Below are 9,940 nucleotides of genomic sequence, written 5' to 3' on the forward strand. Positions count from 1 at the left end.
CAATTGCAATTACTTTCCACTGCAATTACTTTCAATCGATTGATCAATTGCAATTGATTCTCCTTTTTAATGGCCAACTGCAATTAACAATTAACCATTACTTTTTTCAATTGTTAATTGCAATTAACAATTAAATTTACAGATTAATTGTTAATTGTTAATTCAATTGAAATTTGCCCAACAATGATTCGTACTGTGGTGGAAAACGTAACGTGTCTAGCAAACAATTCATAAATACGACCCCTAAGGGTCATGCTTAGGGCCTAGTATGAGTCATAAATGTGTCTGAAACAATATTGTTTCCGAGCAACTATTGCATTTCCAACACGTCCCATATATCCGTTCAACCAAAATTTGTAAATAGGAACTATTCTTTATATATATATATATATATTGGTATGTATATTTTGTTAAAATATCAATATAACTCATACATAATCCAAAATCTTTTAGCCAAAGAAAGCATGTTACTATGTATCGTGGTGAAGACAAATCCTACCTAATTTCTGATTAGGCATCCGAAGTTTCGATATTAATATTGTTTAGGAGCTGATACCTTCTTTCTCACCTTTCGTTTCCTTTCGGACACTAATCGCTCTTATCCTTTCTCTATCACTATTTCTTATCCTTTCCTTTCTTTTCCTATCAACTTCAGTACGCTTATTTACATTGCAACAGGACGTAATATTGAGGTCTTAAATTTTCAGTAATAATAATAATAATAATAATAATAATAATAATAATAATAATAATAATAATAATAATAATAATAATAATAATAATAATAATAATAATAGTATTAACATTTTTAAGGATGCCAAAAATTAGACAAAACTTAGAGATAAGTCGGGATTTCGGGAGGGTGTCTGGACCTCCAGGACACACCTCTGCACCTACCAAAATTTTAAACCAAAGCGTTGTTTTGTTTCAGAAACGAGATGAGAAATTCCTCTTGTCGTGAGCAACACTAAACAAAACCGAAATATTCTTGCCAAATGTTACATTTCTGGTTGTAATGATGTGCTCTGAGCGATAATAAGCTCCTAACTTTTAATCTTCTATGAAATAATAATTATTATTATTACTATTTTTATTCCTGAAGATTTGATAGTTCAAGTATTGAAACATCCAAGTATTCAAATATCAGAAGAAAATAAAACGTGTGTCATCGCCGATCAATCACCACCAAAAATTCTAAAGTAAAAAAAAAAAAAAAAAAAAGTATTTGTCGTTCGTGGATCCGATTCGATTCGACTACCTTCAGATCACGGGCGTTGTTAGCGGGAGGGTCGGGGGACGCGTCCCCCCAGACTTTAGTTAAATATATTTAAAGAAACTATACTACTTTGTATATATAACTTTCGTCGGAAATAGGATTTTGATTTATATTCATCCGACTCCCCCCCCCCCGATTTAAAAAGCTACGAACTCAGTGTTCAGATTACTGGCCGAGCGCCTTGACCACTTAACAACACTTACTACGCAGTAATTGATTTGTCTTTAGTTTGTTTACGAGTATAATACACGCGCCGTATTTGATTCGATTTTGTGCATTTTTAAGTTGTTTATTGACACTATGTTCTCCCCTTTTCTCTTTGTGTCTGAATGTGTAAAATTTCACAAATATTATACAAATCATGAACCCTCAGTTATATTTCCAAGTTAATGGGAAGTAGGCCTACTTTAATACGGATAAGTTCTCCAATTCGTTTGAGTGTTATCGAATTTTGCATTTTTAATATTTACAAATAAATTGCCAATAGTTAGTATTTTCAAAAAATACTTAACGAGTAACGAAATCAACAATTTCTTCTTTCGAAGTAGTATTACGTATGAATCATTAGCGCCGGAACCTAGGAATTCACGCCCTGTTATACCCCCAAAAATTTTGATTGGGGGTTGGGTTCTTCCCCCCGAATATTCCATCCATACTTTTAATTGATTTGCAGGTAGAACTATTGTTAATAGTTTCAAAACTCGGCGCAAAGCTTTGAGTTAGTTAAAAAAAATATAACCTCTTTGTATATTATTTGATACGCGGTTATGTATAGTTATTTGAACTAAGTAAACTTATTTACATAATCCCCATTTGAGTTTATTATAAGATTAACTAAGTCCCCCGACTGTTAAGTTCTCATCAGCGCCTCTGGTATCCGTATATTTTTTCAAGTGTCTGAGTATAGTTTTACATGTGCATTATACAAACAGGCAGTATTGTGAGTACAGGTATCCAAATACTCCCTTTTGTCATTACTTCGGCCAGCGTTTCGCTCCACTTCTGCACAAAAGTACTCTTTAAGATTTGTGCTTTTAACAGGTGAGGCAACTTCACACTGCTCTGCTAGCTACTACCAGGCGTAAATAATCTTGGAGCAGGCGTTAGTTGGGTTGCCTAACTCACGGACTTTGTACATCAGGAATTTGATTGGCCCGCTGTACATATACATTTTATATATGTATAAATGGATAGAGATGGATTTGCATGTGTGTGTGTTTCTACATAACTGATAAACCTGGAGTAATTTTACCAAACTTCCTACACATTACTTACTGTCTGGATAAGAGTAATGTTTTGGTAAGCACTCTTGCAAGCCTATGGAGAGTGAGGAGGGATGCATATAAAAATGATAGATATCAATCAATATTAGTGTCGAATTCTTAGCCTCGGTTAGATAAATAATGTCACTTCCAATTCCGTTTAACTCCTATTTGCATCCAGGTTGTGATATGGACGTAAAAATATCGAAAATGAGCGATATTAGTGTTGAATCATAAGTTTTCAGCGTCACTAAATAATCAGTAGCTGTTGATCCATGTCCATTGGTGTCGTTCTGTTCTTACCCACCACATTCCAGATGTTATATTTTAATCAATAATTACTTATGTCCTGAAATTATTATATGAATATATATACAACTGTTTTAGAGTAACATAATTATTTTATATAATTCTCCATGCATTGAGGAAAATAGCATTTCATACTAAAAAGTTTGACCCAAAGGGAAATGGAACTCATGACTTTACCATTTGAATTTCCGCGATTTACTACTGAGCAAACATGACCACTTTGGTGGAATTCCTTCCGATGAAATATAACGCAATTTCCAAAAGAATCACATTCATATTCATTTCAAATGTTTTTCTCCTTTGTCTTTTTATTTTACTAAATTACAAAACGAGAACGTGCTGACATGAATTTCTTAGTTTCAAAATACTGTATCATTACATATTTGGACTAGTTGAGCTAGGCACTTTCAGCATGTAAGCCAGTTAAATAAACGAGAGAGGACTGTTGAATGTGTTCATTATTTGGTAACTTGCACTCTCACTCAGCTGGGATTCGAGCCAGCCGAAATTGTAGTTTGGATGGGTAGTATTACTTTTGTGCTTTTCGAGATAACCATATTTTTCGTTTGAGCCAATCATATAAAGGAGATAGGGGTGTCCAAATGTTGGGGCGTTAACTTGGACTGATTGAGCTAGCGTTTGAGACAATCAGATAAGCATGATATGGTTATCCATAATTTACGTTCCAGTCTCAAGTTTGCCTCCAAAGTTTCGACACCTTTATCTGGTTTAGTAGACTGACCTTAATCTTAAAACGGACCATCCAGACAGCAAAAATTGAATACTATTTAGCCCAAATTTAACATTAAATTGTCCAAACTTTAGGAGCAGTGCGTGAATATTCTGCTTCCAAGTTGTAGACATCTGTGTTTCTTTCAATTGACTGGCTGAAAGTGGCTAGCCAAAACAACAAAACTTAGTTTTTACGAAGAGAGTACAAAACGTTAACCGTAAATTATTTATATCTGTATAATTCTGTATGGAAAGAAAGTCCGGTGCACAATAAACAAAATACGCCACGGATAAAAGAATTTATGTTAAAACACAAATCAAGGTTGTTTTTGGCTATTTTCCATTAAAACAGGGCTTAATACTTACGATTCGTTCTGTGATTTTGATCCTTTCTAAAATAGTTTCATCACATAATATTAAAAAATATGAATTTATAAATCGCCGATGCTTTGAGGTTCAGAATAAAACATTATTCTTTTCCAATCTCCTTCTCTTTCAGTTCCTTCTTAGTGCACGCATACATATACAGGATGGATCTGAAAGATGTGAATACATTTCGGGAGGTGATTACTAAAATGAAACCAAGTAAAGAGTGCCTTTGAATTTTATCGAATACTGCTGCATAGAAGATATTGAGTTGTTCATTTCAAATCCAAACTTTACTCATGACAATTAGAACTGAACATAAAGGTATTGACAAGCTTCTAGGCGTGATACGCAATACTACAACTAGAAGAAAGATCTTATGATTACAAGGATAAAGGTTGTATCATTTCGGAGTTAGAGGCAGCCAAAAGCAAGAATAATTTGGGCGAAATGTACATTTCAGCCATAGTTATTCCATGTACTCCAGTGATGCTCCAGATCACCCTGTGTGGGTGTCACCATCAAAAATTTCGATGACACCCACAAATGAGAAATTTTAGCAGGGAAAAGTTGATAGAAACCATGATAAACTCCACTTACACGCTCCCAATTTTGAGTTTACACTATCCCGATGACATCGGAGCCGGTCAATTCGCTAATAATAGACATCTGTGTGTTACACACAGCCATTCCCTTCAAGAAGACGTCACGGTCAGGATACTGATCTATACTGTCGGAATTAAAAACAAAAGTGTAAAGATACATGACCACATCTAATCTCTACTAACCCATGGCCACTACTTTAAGATCATTACGAAAAATGCAAGAAAGCAATTTTTAATAACAAACATGAAATATAGAAGTGTATTTTGAATGAAAATGAATAACTCGTACCAACCGAGACTTGTACCCAGGTTATTTCACTCAACAAGCGGACATCTTACCGACTTATTCACGTCAGAGCTTGCAAACTGTGCTTTTGAAGCTTTATTTATAGTGCACATGTGTTACCTAACAACGATACGAGATGTCATTCGCGCGTGGATTACTGGCCCGACCATCTCCTGTAAGCGATAGCGTCAATAGCCTAGGACTCCAGCTTGATAAATTCTTAAATTCGACAGACCATATTAATAGAGTATGCAAGAAAGCTTACGGCTCCCTTCATTCTCTTCTGCGTTTTGTGACCGTTAGCCCGGCCACAAAACTACGTTTGGGACGAACAGTGTATTTCTTTTTAACTTTTATTCAAGCAACGAAATTATTATTTTACTCACAGAAATGAAAAGCTATTTCTCTTTTGGTGAGAACTTCAACTCTTTCTGTGTATGCAGGTGTTCTTCAGTCGCTCTTATTGTTTCTCACGGTGGAACAAAGAACTTGTTGTTTTTCAATGTAACGCTTATCGTCTGGACAGAATGCTTCGTAGCAGCAAACTTATTTTTTCTTTCCCTAAAATAGTTTCCAACTTATAGTCTTCGTCACCATGACTGTTCCGCATATATGTTTTTCATAATAACATTTATTAAGATTGGGAATATTTTTGGACACGAAGTTGATATTGTGTGTGAATGATATTGTGTTTGTCGTGTTCTCACGCACTCATATTATGTCATCCTTCCTACCGTGAAAACAAGTGTTCATGTCCTGCAGGTATCGTAGGTGAAATGACTCATTCACACAATTACCATCGTTCTCTCCTTTCCACTGAATTGTTTTACGTATAACAGTAGTGTATAAAAATCCGATAACCATGGAAAGAATTTATTAGTTTAGACTGCCACACTTTTTTAAAATTATTATTTCCAAGCTTCATTCTCACGGGACCAAATCAAATATTGCCAGTGTTCTCTATTATAACATCGACCTATTGGCATTGTGTATAAATGCAGAAAACTTTAACATTTTCTTTATTATTTGATATAGTACATTGTCAACTCTAAGTGTAGAAAACGGGTTGTTCCCAGGCGTCAGTAGAAGCAAGAGTTAGCAAAAGGAGTTCGTCGTAGAAAGAGTTAGCAAAAAGTCATTGTGTTGCTACATTAATATACAGGGTGTGAAGCTAAAAAAAAAACGAACGAATACCTTCTGGACATGTAGCGTCCTTTTGGAGTCAAGATACTTCATTGATCAGTGTTTTTCCAGTATTTCCCCATTCCCCTTGTCATTATTACGCAGTGAAAGTCTCATCTCAGTGCGAATAGTAAATTTATAGTGCAAGTGATATTTAAACAAGGGCTATGTATCTAGTGTTCGTATATAGTGTGCGCATATCTACATTTACCATGCAGTGTTAAGAGTTTTATTCTTCATTTCGTTTATTCGATTGCCTCAGTGCAATTTCTTCTGTTTGAGCATGTAGCTCTGCAAAGTGAGAATTTTGTGTGTTGTTAATATATATATATTTCTTATTCCGCTCCGTACCCACATATATTCATATTCAATAAATAGGAATTTACTTAAGTAAATATTATCGTCTTCATTCATGTGTGTGTGAATTCCTGCGAGCAGACGGCTTGCCAGTTGCGTATATGTATGTGTGTGCATACGCAAAAGTAAGTATAATACAACCTGAGTCTCAAAAGCACCAACGTGACTCATGTCAAATCATTTGTTGCATTTCAATATTATCAATCAGAGCTTGAACAGAGTATGAGCCTGGACCAGAATTGTTATCAGCTGTTTTCTTAGGGAGTTCTTCGGGAGCCAGCACCCAAGGGAAACGGTAGATAGCAATTTTAATGACGCCCGAACTAGCGACACGAGCCAAGACCGTCAGTGATTTGTGCATTGAGACAGTAGTTATATATGAATAAGTACTAATAATATTGGAATTGGAAATTTTATTAATCATATTTTCTTCTTACAGGTTGTCCCAATACAAAGAATAATAGTAAAACTTAGCATTTTCGTACCCATACAGTGTTCCGTAGTATATATATTTTATTTGAATTTCATTTACATTTATGATTTGCGATTAGTAATTGTATTTTCATTATGGCTCACCAACAGGTTGACATATTTAAGATACTTGAACAAATGCAAGCTGAAAATAGAGAACATTTTAAGAAAAATCAACAGGCACAGATAGAAAATAAGGAACATTTTGCAGAAGTAAGAGAAAAATTAGATAGGCAGGAAGAAAAATTAGATAGACGAGAAGAAAAATTAGATAGACAAGAACAGACACTGAATGAGAATAAGGAAAATCTTGCTAAGTGACAGGTACAAATAGAAGCAATTGAAATTAAATGCGATGAGAGAACTACGAAAATAGTTGATAGAATACAAGCGTTAGAGAATAAAGTAGACCAAAACATTGAAAGAGTTCAGAGGGGAATGGAACATAATACAGTAGCCATTCAGCAGAACAGAGATAACATAGAGCTCATGGTCCGCGACGTACATTCAATGGGAATGAAAGTAACCAAAAACACAAATCATTTAATGGGTATATCCGAAAGATTAGAATTTACACAAGGACAGGTAGAGGCTAATCACACGATTTGTAACGCTAATAAAGAACGTTGTCTCGTAGCGCACAGAGAAACTGAAAGTCACTTAGACGAAATACACGACGAAGTCGAATATTTAAAAGAACAGGTTCGAAAGATCGAAGGGTCACTTCAGTTGTGTTACCAAGAGATTAGATTAGATTATCAGTGTTAGGTTAGATTATCACGTAAAAGTTAAAAATGAACAGGCTTTCGAGAACAATGCTGAAATTAAAGTAGCACAGCGTGAAATAGGAGAAATTAGCACGATTTGGCGTTAGTATATCAAAAAGTAGAAAGAATCGAAAACAAATCACGGGAATCGGAACCTAACACTGATAGTGACATTCACGTTAGAACTGGATACAACCTAACAGTGATTCAGCTTACACCGAACATAGTGAAGTTAGCAGTAGCGACGAAACTCATGTTGAGATCATTACCAATAGAAATTTTAGACGTAATAATCGTGAAACTAGACATAGGGAAGTAGAAACAACTAAATTAAAAGACCATTTTACACCGAAAATTATTGCGTATTTACCTAAGTTTAAAGGTGATCCTGCTACTGAATCAGTACATACAAATCTGCGTAAGTTAGCATTAGCCGCGGAAGTTGCTAAATTGTCAGAAAAAGCTTTAGTACAAGCCATACCTCATGTATTGGAGGGTGTAGCCTTAAGCTGATACTGCACACGTAATGAGGAATTTAAAACTTTAGAAGAGGTTAAAAAAGCGTTAGTTGAATCTTTCGCTGGAGACGCAATAATACAGCACAGGCTGTCAGCTTGTAAAGCAACCCGATTCAATCCCAAAACCCACGACTCAGTACATGCTTTTGCTTTAGATCAGTTTAACAAACTTAGAGAACTGACACCGCAATTACCCGAGAATTTGATATTAACAGACATTATACACATGTTACCTCAGAGATTTCGTACGCAACTTTATTTACATTCTTGCACCAATATTAGAGAATTTTTGGCGTCTATTCAGAAATTAGAAACACTGTATTTTCAACAAACTAGAGAGGAAAAACATACGCAGGGTAACAATTCTAACAATAGTCAGAATCAAACTCCTCAAAATTATCAGAGATCTTTCGGTTATGGTAATAATAATCAGAATAGGTATTACAATCAGAAAGTTAATAATACCAAGGCCCAAAGAGGCGGTAATTGGAACAGGAGAAATGCAAATGATCGTGACAACAACGATCGACAACCACGTTCTCGTAATCAGAACCCTAACAATGAGCAAAATCGGAATCGTAACCCTCATAATTATAATAAACGACCAAAACCATATAATGGTAATTCTAAGGATAAAAGGAATGATCACCGAAAAAATAAAAACAGTAGACAATTTTGTGATCGTGATAATGACAAAAATCACCGAAACGACGAACGAAATTATGAAAGGTCAAATTATCGTCACGAACGAGATTCAGACTTTCAGGAAAACTAGATTTAATGTTCACTTTTCGTTTTCAGGTTACTTAGGTATGATCCAGTGTATTTGTAGATTTTTTAAACCTTATATTAATACTTATCTTGCCCACAGGCCTATTTTGAAGGAAAAAGCCAGATTCAGCAGACTTTTATTAAAGTTTTTGACTTTTAATATGATTAAGTGTGTTTGCAGAATATGGTACAAATGTGTTTGATATGGTACATTGATATTTTATATCGAGATTTGTCAAACAGTGTAGACTGTTAAGTTTTAAGATGTTTTACATTAAGATTTTATGTAGTTTTTCCTTGTCATAGGAAACACAAGAAGATATATATTTTAGACATACGGTTCTGTGTATATTGAATATTAAAATTTGATGATGTTTTTCATTGTATTACTATTATAATGTGTTTTATGCTCGATGAATATTTCAACATTTGTGAATTTGTGATATGTATTAATGCCATTTGCATATTTCAACAGATTTCCACGAAGGATTTGAAGTATTTCCGTATAACTGATATTTTGATTTTGTGAAATATTTGTGTATTAATATTTTGTCTCACGTATTTTAAGACTATGTTAACATGTATTGTGATATATTTCAAATATTTATTTTATTGTATTTCAGTAATCGTAACTTTTGTCTATTTAGTGGAACAAGAACGCATACAATTTTAAGAACTAATTACTCATACCATACCAACTAATTTCCATTAATTTTTGTCGATGCCAAAATTTAAAATCTATCAAGGTGAAATAATATTCACGTTAATATTGTTGTTGTTAACCATTTATTTGGATTTACAGCCGAAAAGTCAAAAAGCTTATTCGAAAAATATCATTGAAGTCTTTATATTATTTCAATGTTTCGACTTATGGCGTCCTATTTTCATCGATAATGAATATTTCAGGAATGTTTACATCTTGTGTTTTTATCTTGATATCCTAAGGAATTACTTGTTATTATACTTCTATACATGGTCATTGCAATGAATTGTTAATAGGATTTTATTTTAGGCATACGTTAAGTCACAGTTCGAGAT

This window comes from Thermobia domestica, chromosome 11 (assembly GCF_964235325.1).
Source record: "Thermobia domestica chromosome 11, izTheDome1.hap1.1, whole genome shotgun sequence".
Classification (NCBI taxonomy): Eukaryota; Metazoa; Arthropoda; class Insecta; order Zygentoma; family Lepismatidae; genus Thermobia; species Thermobia domestica.